The sequence below is a fragment of the Ovis aries genome, chromosome 2 (genome assembly GCF_016772045.2).
Source record: "Ovis aries strain OAR_USU_Benz2616 breed Rambouillet chromosome 2, ARS-UI_Ramb_v3.0, whole genome shotgun sequence".
Taxonomy (NCBI): Eukaryota; Metazoa; Chordata; class Mammalia; order Artiodactyla; family Bovidae; genus Ovis; species Ovis aries.
In genome coordinates, this window is record NC_056055.1 from 505,098 (window position 1) to 516,682 (window position 11,585).

Below are 11,585 nucleotides of genomic sequence, written 5' to 3' on the forward strand. Positions count from 1 at the left end.
AGCATCTTGTGCCTCTCATGGTTGGGAGGCTGTAAACAATCACGTGTGGCTGGACGAACCTGCTCAGGCAGGCTAGAGAACCTTCAGAGGAGTTTGTAAGTTGAAACACTCTTGTCATGCCCAGGAATTTTTATTGACTGGAGCTGCAAGTTAACTCTTTCTCCGAGAGATGTGGTGGTGGGGGCAGCCCCTCATAAAGTCAGAGGTGTAGGTGAGAGCATAAAACAGTAAAGTAGGCAGACTCTGGTTTTGGGGGTAGATGCTTGGGAACAGGGGGTCTCCTGAGGCTCGATCTCGCCTTTGCGTAACGCCGAGCCTCCTTCCTCGTGACCTTTGCCACGGGCAGAGTTCCTCACGCTGGCTCCCGGCACTTATCTCTTTGTGTCCTTTCTGATTCTTACAAGAAATATATATTTGATTCTATGTGTTTTATATTTAATATGCAGCATATAAAATAACTTTTCTACCATATATACTGTACATTACATAATTTTTCTGTATCTTATAGTCCTTATTAGCGCTCACTAGGGTCCAGACACTAATATAGGTGTGTGCCTCTGTGTGTTCAGTTCAGTTCAGTTCAGTTCAGTCGCTCAGTCATGTCCGACTCTTTGCGACCCCATGAATCACAGCATGCCAGGCCTCCCTGTCCATCACCATCTCCTGGAGTTCACCCAGACTCACAGCCATCAAGTCAGTGATCCCATCCAGCCATCTCATCCTCTGTCATCCCCTTCTCCTCCTGCCCCCAATCCCTCCTAGCATCAGAGTCTTTTCCAATGAGTCAACTCTTTGCATGAAATGGCCTAAGTACTGGAGCTTCAGCTTTAGCATCATTCCTTCCAAAGAAATCCCAGGGCTGATCTCCTTCAGAATGGACTGGTTGGATCTCCTTGCAGTCCAAGGGACTCTCAAGAGTCTTCTCCAACACCACAGTTCAAAAGCATCAATTCTTCAGCGCTCAGCCTTCTTCACAGTCCAACTCTCACATCCATACATGACCACTGGAAAAACCATAGCCTTGACTAGACGGACCTTTGTTGGCAAAGTAATGTCTCTGCTTTATAATATGCTATCTAGGTTGGTCATAACTTTCCTTCCAAGGAGTAAGCATCTTTTAATTTCATGGCTGCAATCACCATCTGCAGTGATTTTAGAGTCCAAAAAAAGTAAAGTCTGACACTGTTTCCACTGTTCCCCATCTATTTCCCATGAAGTGATGTGTGTAAATACCTGCAAATTGCCTCTGTGGTCACCACGTGCAGGTCCATGCAAAAGACAAACTAGGTGAGTGAATTTGGTGGGTTTTGTGGATTTCCACAGTCCGTCCCGTTTCTGAGAGGAGAGACTCCTTCCACAGGTGGTGAGCACCTTTGGGCAGAGGCTCTGAGGTGGTGGTGCTGCAGGAGGTGTGCCGGCAGGCATATCCCAGCAACAGCAAGGGCCTTCGGAGTGGCCCCTGTGACCCCCAACACTGTCCTCAGGGGGGTGTGGGGACTGTGACCCGTGGAGCAGCTCCCTGCCCTCAGTTGGCTTCTTCAGGAGCCTCAGGCTGCCGTGTGGGCCACTGGACCCAGTACCTGCAGTGATGGACGGTTGTCTCCATCTGTGTGTCTGCAGACACCACCACTCTGCCCCTCAAAATCGCCATCATCACCAGGCCTGTACGAGTCTCCAAGCAAGATATGTGTGTGCATGTGAGCTATTCTTAAAATCAATCCATTTTGAATTTTATTATTCCACACGATAGTATGAAGCCCAAGCTGAAATCGAGATTGCAGGAAGAAATATCAATAACCTTAGATGTGCAGATATGCAGATGACACCACCCTTATGGCAGAAAGTGAAGAGGAACTAAAGAGTTTCTTAATGAAAGTGAAAGAGGAGAGTGAAAAAGCAGGCTTAAAGCTCAACATTCAGAAAACGAAGATCATGGCATCTGGTCCCATCACTTCATGGGAAATAGATGGGGAAACAGTGGAAACGGTGACAGACTTCATTTTCCTGGGCTCCAACATCACTGCAGATGGTGGAAATTAAAAGACGCTTTGAAATTAAAAGACACAGCCATGAAATTAAAGGACACTTTCTTCTTGGAAGAAAAGCTATGACCAACCTTGACAGCATATTAAAAAGCAGAGACTTTATTTTGCTGACAAAGTCCGTCTGGTCAAAGCTATGGTTTTTCCAGTGGTCATGTGTGGATGTGATTTGACCATAAAGCAAGCTGAGCACTGAAGAACTGATGCTTTTGAACCGTGTTGTTGGAGAAGACTCTTGAGAGTCCCTTGGACAGCAAGGAGATCAAACCAGTCAATTCTAAAGGAAATCAATCCTGAATGTTCATTGCAAGGACAGATGCTGAAACGGAAACTTCAATACTTTGGCCACCTGATGCGAAGAACTGACTCATTTGAAAAGACCCTGATGCTGGGAGGGATTGGGGGCAGGAGGAGAAGGGGACGACAGAGGATGAGATGGTTGGATGGCATCACCAACTCAATGGGCGTGGGTTTGGGTGGACTCTGGGAGTTGGTGATGGACAGGGAGGCCTGGCGTGCTGCAGTCTGTGGAGTCACAGAGTTGAACACGACTGAGAGACTGAACTGATTCCACACAAATGTATACTTATTTTATAGTACAGTCATAGTAAAGCTAACTCAACATTCATTAAGACTGAAGGGTATTGGGTGAAGACCAGGGTCCATGTGCTGGGCACGTCCCCGGGAACGACCAGAGGGCCACGTGTTCTTGAGAACTGTGCGTGCTCAGTGCTGGTTTCACTCTGGTTTAAACCACTTCACTCAGACACGCCATTTGCTGTCATTGTCAGTCAGGTTTTCCCTAAGTGTTTAGATAGAGGAAGAGTGCGGATGTGGTTGACACAGATGCTTTGTTTCCTTGAACCAGTTTTTGTTTGTATGACCTGGAGCAAAGGATTTGAGAAGGACTTTAATAAAATATTGAAGGAGGAATAGAATTTTAATATCATCTAAATAAAATATTAATTGTGCAGGTGAGAAAACTGAAGCTCAGGAGGAGATGTGACCTCCAAGGAAATGGTCATAAATCATTTCAGCTCCTACCAAAGCCTGCAGCCTTGCAGGACAGCACCGTGAAACTGTCTCTCAACTCCCAGAATCACGCTGCGAGGACTTTAAAGCCTGCAAGAGCATCTTCTAACGTTTAAACAACTCCTCTTGGGCAGAGTTGTCCCCTCGCCCGCTGCTCCTGCTCCTGCGGAACACAGACACTGTGACTCTCAGAAGACTTCCTTTTCCTGCTGTTGCTGCTGCTGCTGCTGCTGAGAGGATAACTGATGTAACTTTTTTGGCTTTCAGCCCAAAAATAAGTGGAAGCAAACAGTGCTGGCAGGTGGCTGTCTTGCTGCATGCTTGTCACCACTTTGTCAGATTAGGGAGCTTCCGCTCCGACCAGGAAGCCACGGCCCCTGAGAACTGGGCAACTCAGCAAGAAGAGCAAACACCAGGCACACACTTCAGGCGAGATTTCCCTGGTGACCGTCCTGTCTTGAGATCAACCCACTTGTATTAATTACACCTTTCTGACCCTCTAGTATAGTTTATATCATGCTCAGAAATAGACTATTAATGATGACTGAGCAAATATTCTTACACTTTGCTAGTAAGCATGGAGTGTGTAAACACTATGATTGTGAGTGTTTAGGTTTATTAACTGAACTTCCCTGGTGACTCAGATGGTAAAGCATCTGCCTACAGTGTGGGAGACCTGGATTTGAGCCCTGGGTTGGGAAGATCCCCTGGAAGAGGGCATGGCAACCCACTCCAGTATTCTTGCCTGGAGAATCCCATGGACAGAGGAACCTGGTAGGCTACAGTCCATCGGATCGCAAAGAGTCAGACACAACTGAGCAACTTCACTTTCTCTCTTTCAGGTTTATTAACTACCACAGCAGAGGTTTTACTCTGAGTTTTGAATTCTTGATGGAAGAAATCTTGTCACATTGACGACTTCCCAGGAGGGCTGAGAGCACACCTGGATGGGGGTCCCTGTGGTGGGGGCAGCGGGGGCTGTGGGGAGAAAGACAGTGACCCCCGAGTCTGCCTGGGGCACCAGCCCTCATGCCACCCACCCGTGCGAGGCTCTGCTGTTTATGTTTCAGCCATTACTCCCGAAGTCTCGGCTGATCCGCAGGGCTGAGCCTGGTGTTTCCTGGTAATGAAGGTCTGGGAGGTTTGCAAGCTGTTTTGTAATAAGCAGTTCCAGAGAAGATGACCGTGTCGCAGCAGCAATGATAGTGAGGGTCAAACATTCAGAACTTCCCGAATCGCAACCCCTGCTCCTGGGTTTTGGTGAAAAACAAAGCAGAGGTGAATCCCAAAAGGCGAGAGGACGTGTGACGGGAGCAGATAATTCCTGAATCTTCATGGCCTGCTTTATTGCTTACTGGTGCTTTCTTATGAGGCATTAAAAATAAATAATACAAGCTTTCCAAGGCCTTTTGTTACTGGGACACAAAGCTATAAAATTCATGAGCCTAAACTGATTTTACGCGTGCAGCTGTGAATAATCCAACTGTTCACTGAGAATTATTCAAATGGGTCTTCGAGGTATTTCTTTATAGCAGAAAAATCCAGAGCAATGGGATAATTTAACCACATGTTATATTTTGAAACAACTTGAAAGTTTTTTGTTACCCGTCATATAAATGTTGAGCATAGATTACTTCTGTGAATACTGATACAGAGAATTTACTTAACAATCATAAATACAGAGAAGATTAATATTTATAATATATAAAGTGAAAGTGAAGTTGCTCAGTCATGTCCAATTCTTTGAGACCCCATGGACTGTAGCCTACCAGGTTCCTCCATCCACAGGATTTTCCAGGCAAGAACACTGGAGTGTGTTGCCGTTCCCTTCTCCAGGAGATCTTCCCGACCCAGGGATTGAACCCGGATGTCCTGCATTGTAAGCCGACGCTTCACCGTCTGAGCCGCCAGGGAAGCCCATATATATAAAGATGTCTGCAAATAAACAAGAGGAAGATTATAGGTAAGCAAGGCAGTGATCAGCAAACGCACCAGGGTTGTGGCTGAACTCACAACCAGTGGGGTGCAGGAGAAAGCCCCACCCACTGGCTGAAAGGCGTTTCCCTCCGAGTTCTGATCAGACACCTGGGACTTGCACTTAGGACGGTGTCTGCAGGGGATGCTGGCGTCTGGGCAGGTTGGGGATGGCTGACGTGTACTGGATACAGCCGAAGAGTAATCATCTTGAAAATATCAGTAAAATGGATAAATTTATGAAAAAAACACAACTGGCCAAAGTTCATTTAACATTTTCAGGTAGTCGCTCAGGCGTGTCTGAGTCTTTGGACTATAGCCTGCAAGGCTCCTCTGTCCCTGGAATTCTCAGGCAAGAATACTGGAGTGGACTGCCATCCCACTCTCCAGGGGATCTTCCCGACCCAGGGATCAAAACTGAATCTCTTGCATTGCAGGCAGATTCTTCACCAACTGAGCCACTAGAGGAGCTCATTTTTAAAGACAATATAAACATCTAGTGCAGAAAATTTTTAAGTAATGAATAATCATCAATGTTTCGGGAGTTAGAAAGTTATGCTCATGAGTTCTTTCAAGATTTCAAGACTTAACCCTGGGAAACCCACATAAAAGTTCCGGATCCTGCTCCAGGACTGACTCACCCGCACCCCCAACCTGCCCTGTGAATTCAGCACGGGACTGACCAAGACCATCAGGAAGTGTGTCAGAAGGACAAACCCACCACAGGACGTTTTCAGAGAATCCGGAGCAGAGCTCTCTTCTTCACAAGGAGGCTCAGTACTAGGGAGCCAACCCGGGGCTACGAGACAGCATTCAGGATGGTGAGCTTTATCTGATCATCTCAAAGGTTCCAAATAGAATCACACCGTACGCCCCTTCCTGACAGAAAGCCATCTGAAATCCACCGCAGGACCCACACTCAGAGGAAATTCCATCAGTAACTGCAGCAACCGCGATGGCCTCTAGAAGTTTTGATCACTTCTTTCCCACTGTCTTTCAAACGCCTTCATGTAGGAGACGCTCGCGAAATACGCCGAACAAAGGCCCCATTGAGAAGACGAAAGATGCTGCTGTGCTGACTTGCGCCGCCGTGCGGCAAAGTGCCCTGTGCCGCGTGCCTCACGCCTGAAGGGATTTGGGCCTGATTGACCTTGGCAGCCTACGGCTGCTCCTTGCTGAAACTATGACAAAGCCCCTCACACAGGCTTGTCTGACCCCAGACTGGCTTCTGCACTGGAAGGCCGAGCAAACTGAAGGGGAGGAGGCAGAAGGGCCTGGGGTGTCTGGAGGGCTCCAGCCGGGCTGCAGCCAGGAGTGCCAGAAAGTCCCCGCAGGTGTGATGAGGCTGGAGCTCTGCCAGCACCAGAGGGTCTCCTGAGAGCCGACGCCAACGCGGCCCGTCAGCTGAGCGCCAAGGGGATTAGAGACAGCAGGAACCGGGCAGGTTCACCGGAGTTCACGCTTCCGCGGGAAGATGGCTCCAGGGCGTCCCGAGGTCGCTGCAGGCCTCCGGGACTGTCACCTGACCAGGCAGCGGGGCTGCCCAAGCCAGCAGGAATGAAAAAGTGGGCGCCTCAAAAGAATTTTGAAATCAAGTGCGGTTATAGGGCATTTCATTTGAATTAGCCAACTGTAAAATGTTAAGACTGTAAATATATTTTTAAAATTTTAATTCATGTGCAAATTTTTGATTCTAATCTCCCAAGGTTACAAAGCCATGTGATTTTCAAATTTGTTGGAATTTGTATATTGAGAATATTTTCAGAAAACATATATACCTCGAGTCACTTTTTTAGTTATTACAAATTCAGCCACAGTAAAAGATTATAATTTCATAGTCCAGTGTTCCCAGCAGGATGTTCAGGAAGGTGTCAAACATGAAGCTAGAAAAGGTGAGTTTCTTTTTATGAAATGTTTACCAACTATCTTATGCTTTAAATAAAGCAAAAACACTGGAAAACTTCAGTTACTGATTATTGATGCTTTAGTTTGTAACTAGCTTTAAAATTCTAGAAACTAGGTAATATATTGTATCTTTCATCTATTAAATCTATACTTTATATGTATAAATGTATATAGATCATTTTTCAGTGTAGCTATAATTCTGTATCTCTGCTCCCCTTAACAATAAACTTCCCTAAGAAAACGTGCTTACCTCCTGCTTATGCTTTTAAAATGTCCTTATGGACTGATTATGACTTAGAGAATTGGCATAAAATAATATTGTGATGGCTTTGCACCGATCGCATCTTATTTCTTCGACCAAGAGCAGATGATTTTTCAACACACTCCTCGTCTATAAACAAACTGTTTTCCATAATAACCAGCAGACAAAATAAATAATAATAGGGAAGAATTGCAGCATTTTCTTTCCTATGTTTAAATCGATGTCCTCAGTTTTTAAAATGACCAACCTCAGGTTGATGTTTGCCTCTTTCCGTGTACACGTGTTACACACACAAACCCCTAATAAAGCAGGGATTGGCCGCTTGCTACAGGGAGACTGGAGGCTTTTGGGTTCAGCGGCTCTTCCATGCTAATACATTCTGTGGTAGGAATTTACTTAAGTGCTGTAAGCAAACCCAGGAATGCTTGTTCCCCTACTACATGCCTGAGGGAATTCTGTGATAAGGAAAACAGGCAGAGTTCTTAGACTTCTGGAACTCAGTCTCCTAGGAGGAAAAACCTATCAGCAGCTAAATACAACCTGTCTGATTGTGACTATGCAAAATCTTCTTTATACTAATAATTAAACAGTGTTTATCCTCAAACCATGCTGGAAACTTTTACTAGAAATAAATATCTCTGATTATTAGAAATATAAGTAATACGGTATTATGGTTATCAAATAAAATTCAGCAAAATGACTTCATATTTAAAGAGTTGCAACTCTCAGGTTTGGAAGTGGCAAAAAGAAAAAAAAATAGTTTATCTAAAAGAGATGTTTTAGAATAGCAGTCCATTAAAATTAAGGTATGAGCAATGATTAGAGAGTAAACACAAATAAACCCAGAACAAATCATAAAAACTTGATAACAGAGTTCGTATTGCTTAAAAGAAAACAAAGGAAAAATGACTGTTAAGCACACACATTAGAGAGATAACTCAGCTTCTGTGGTTCATGATGTTGAAGGGTTTTCATTTTGTTTTCGTTTTTTTTTTTCCCAGTAACAGTGAAGAGCATCTTTATTGGGTAGAAGGTGTGATCTGTGAAGAAGACAGGATCACAGATTTTGATGCCAAGCAGGTATCATTGAGCACTCACGGTCTCCTCTCGCGTGCCCAGGCAAGCCTACTGACCTTGTTTAAAAGTTTGGGTGCCATCAGTTGGTCCAGGATTTGCTAAAACTGATTTTTTAAAATTCCCTGCTATTTACTCCAAGTGGGAACCTACATTTTAAGGTGCTAGATTTTCTCATTTCAAACACCATAAGATTAGGAATATTGGTTTGGTTTGCTTGGATTTTAAGAAAATGGAAAGCACAGAAAATATCTTTATTTCATAACTGTAGAGTGGGGAGGGGGTTGTGGGAGAGAAGAAAAGGAAATCAATTTATTTAAGAGGAAAATGCATAAAACAAATACTTTTGTTAGGGACAGAATTTTAAATTATGATAACTTGGTATCTTGAAATCTTGAAGGATCCAATTAGGATAACTTAATTTCTTTAAGAAAAAATACTACCTAACTGATAATAAAATATTATGGCTCTCTGCAAAGGGTATAATGCAATATATTTTTCCATTCTCCTATAATGGTCCCTGACATTTCCAGTGTTTCCCTTTTACAAATAACCTGGCCATGAAGATGATTTTATGTCCCCTTGGGATTTGTGTGATAAATTCCTCAAGGTGCAGCCGTGGGGGAGATGGGCAGATGCTCACTGTGTTCACTAGCTTTGAACGGCTGTCTTAGGTGTTGGGGGGAAGCTTCCCTGGAGGCTCAGTGACAAAGTCTGCCTGCAAAGCAGGAGACTCAGGTTCAATCCCTGGGTTGGAAGATCCCCTGGAGGAGCAAACGGCAACCCTCTCTGGTATTCTTGCCTGGGAAATCCCATGAACAGAGGAGCCTGGTGGGCTACAGTCCACAGGGTTGGAAAGAGTCAGACACAATTTAGTGAATAAACAATAAAAACAGGTGTTTGGGACATTTACCCTCAACGCAACACTTCATGATCTCGTGTGATCTTAGACGCTGACCAGAATGTGGTACTTCCAGACTGTATTTTCTAACCACTTGGTGAATGTAAGTGGAATCACAGAGCTTTATTCTGCACCATCCTGATTACTGGTGAGGCTATCTTTATTTCAGTATGTTTATCATTATACTCATTGGAAGGACTGATGTTGAAGCTGAAGCTCCAGTATTTTGGTCACCTAATGTGAATAGCTGACTCACTGGAAAAATCCCTGCTCCTGGGAAAGACTGAGGGCAGAAGAAGAGGGTGTCAGAGGATGAGATGGCTGGCTGATGTCACCAATGCAGTGGGCATGAACCTGGGCAAACTCAGGAGACGGTGAGGGACAGGGAGGCCTGGCATGCTGCAGTCCATGGGGCTGCAAAGACCTGGATACGGCCGGGCAACTGAACAACAACAAAATCATTATACCTATCATAAGTACTTTGATACTTAGTAGGAAATGTCACCATTCCACTTTTCGTTTATAAATTTTTAGGTGCCATTTTCAAGGTCCATGTAAAAACCTGTTGGGATTTTTATTAGAACCAGAGAGAATTTGTAATTCATTTGGAAGCAGAAGGCATCTGGTTGCTAACAGGCGTTCCTACCCATGAATGTTGTGTATGAATCCCTGATTGTTCTACAATGTCATTCAATAAAAAGGGGTAGTTTTCTTTCTTATAATCTCTTGGTTTTACTGAGTAAACAAATATATCATCTTCAAAGAGTAATAGGATTTTTTTTAATCTTTACAGATTTATTTGTCTTCTTGGACTTTTACCTAAAAATAGTACAAAGGAGACATTACTTTGCCAACAAAAGTCCATATAGTCAAAGCTATGGTTTCCCAGTAGTCATGTATGGATGTGAGAGTTGGACCATAAAGAAAGCTGAGGATCAAAGAACTGATGCCTTTGAACTGTGGTGTTGGAGAAGACTCTTGAAAGTCCCTTGGACTGCAAGGAGATCAAACCAGTCAATCCTAAAGGAAATCAGTCCTGAATATTCATTGGAAGGACTGATGCTAAAGCTGAAGCTCCAACACTTCAGCCACCTAATGTAAAGAACCGACTCCTTAGAAAAGACCCTGATGCTGGGAAAGATTGAAGGCGAGAGGAGAAGGGGACGACAGAGGATGAGATGGTCGGATGGCGTCCCTGAATCTATGGACGTGAGTTTGAGCGAGCCCAGGAGTTGGCGATGGACAGGGAGGCCTGGCGTGCTGCAGTCCCTGGTCACAAAGAGTTGGACATGACCGAGCAACTGAACTGAACTGATATGTATAATTTTATATGTCTTCATTTTCCATTTCAGATGCCAAAAAGTTCAAAAGTGAATCTCAACCAGATGTTCTCCCAGCTTCCCCTCACATGAGGCTCCCGCACCTTGTTCCCAGGCACAGATGGATGTCTACGTGCCTTTGACTGTCGAGCGCCTGCAGTTCCTTCCAGGAGGGAGTGAGGCCCAGTGAGCTGGAGGGAGGCAGCAGAGAGCGTGGGAGGCGAGCATCCCCAGGAGCCAAGGACGCGGTTACCGTGCAGCCTGCCATCCTGCTTAGCGACGCCCAGGCCCCACAGTCGGGTTTCAGACCTCAGTGAGTTCCTGATAAAACCGCCTCCCCCACTACAGTTCACACTGACATCCTCAATGTTCTTGCTGCTCTTCAGTCGCTAATTTTAATTTAATTCCATTCTGTTTTGGTTGCCTGACCTCAGGATTGTATGGTGTCCCTGTTCCAAGTCTTGAGTCTTTCTATTTGTTTCTACTCACATTTTTAGAACCTGCTGAATTAAATGTCAAGCCAGTTGCCTTTATCGCCCTCTCAGTGTTGTGTGAATGAGTCTGTTTTCTGGCAAATGCAGTGTGAGGTTTACGCAGGCCGTAATTAAGGAATAATGGCGCCCTGAACGCACACATCTGGGTCCTAAGGAGTCCTACCCTCCCCCTTCCCACACCCCTTCCTGGAGGGTCCAGGTCTCCTGTGATATATGAGGTGCTCCTGAACATTCATTGCAACAAGAGCAAAATGCATACCAAACACCTCACTATAGTCACTGCAGAGGGTTGAGGTTACCTATTTAGATGAAGTACCACGAAACATTACATTTAAAATCAACTATATTTGTATTACTAAGACTTCAAATCTGCTACCTTAAACATCTGTCATTGACACAGTAAGTAAACTGAATTTTAAAGAATCACAACCTTACATTTATGTATTATTTCACAATGACTAAAATCCCTGTTACTCTATGAAATTTGTTTTAATTATTTTACGAATATAAAGAGCTTTATAATCCTATTCTTACATGCTAGTTTGGCTTACTATTTAAAATTATAATTTTAGCTGTAGATGA

The 11,585-nt window shown here is 44.4% G+C and overlaps 1 long non-coding RNA gene across 1 annotated transcript; it reads left to right on the forward strand.

Moving 5' to 3' along the window:
* The first annotated feature begins 2,038 nt into the window (after window positions 1–2,038).
* LOC132659272 (uncharacterized) lies at window positions 2,039–11,040 on the forward strand. Its single transcript, XR_009599492.1, has 2 exons — window positions 2,039–10,399; window positions 10,543–11,040. It is a non-coding gene; the product is annotated as an uncharacterized LOC132659272 (long non-coding RNA).
* The last annotated feature ends 545 nt before the right edge of the window (window positions 11,041–11,585 follow it).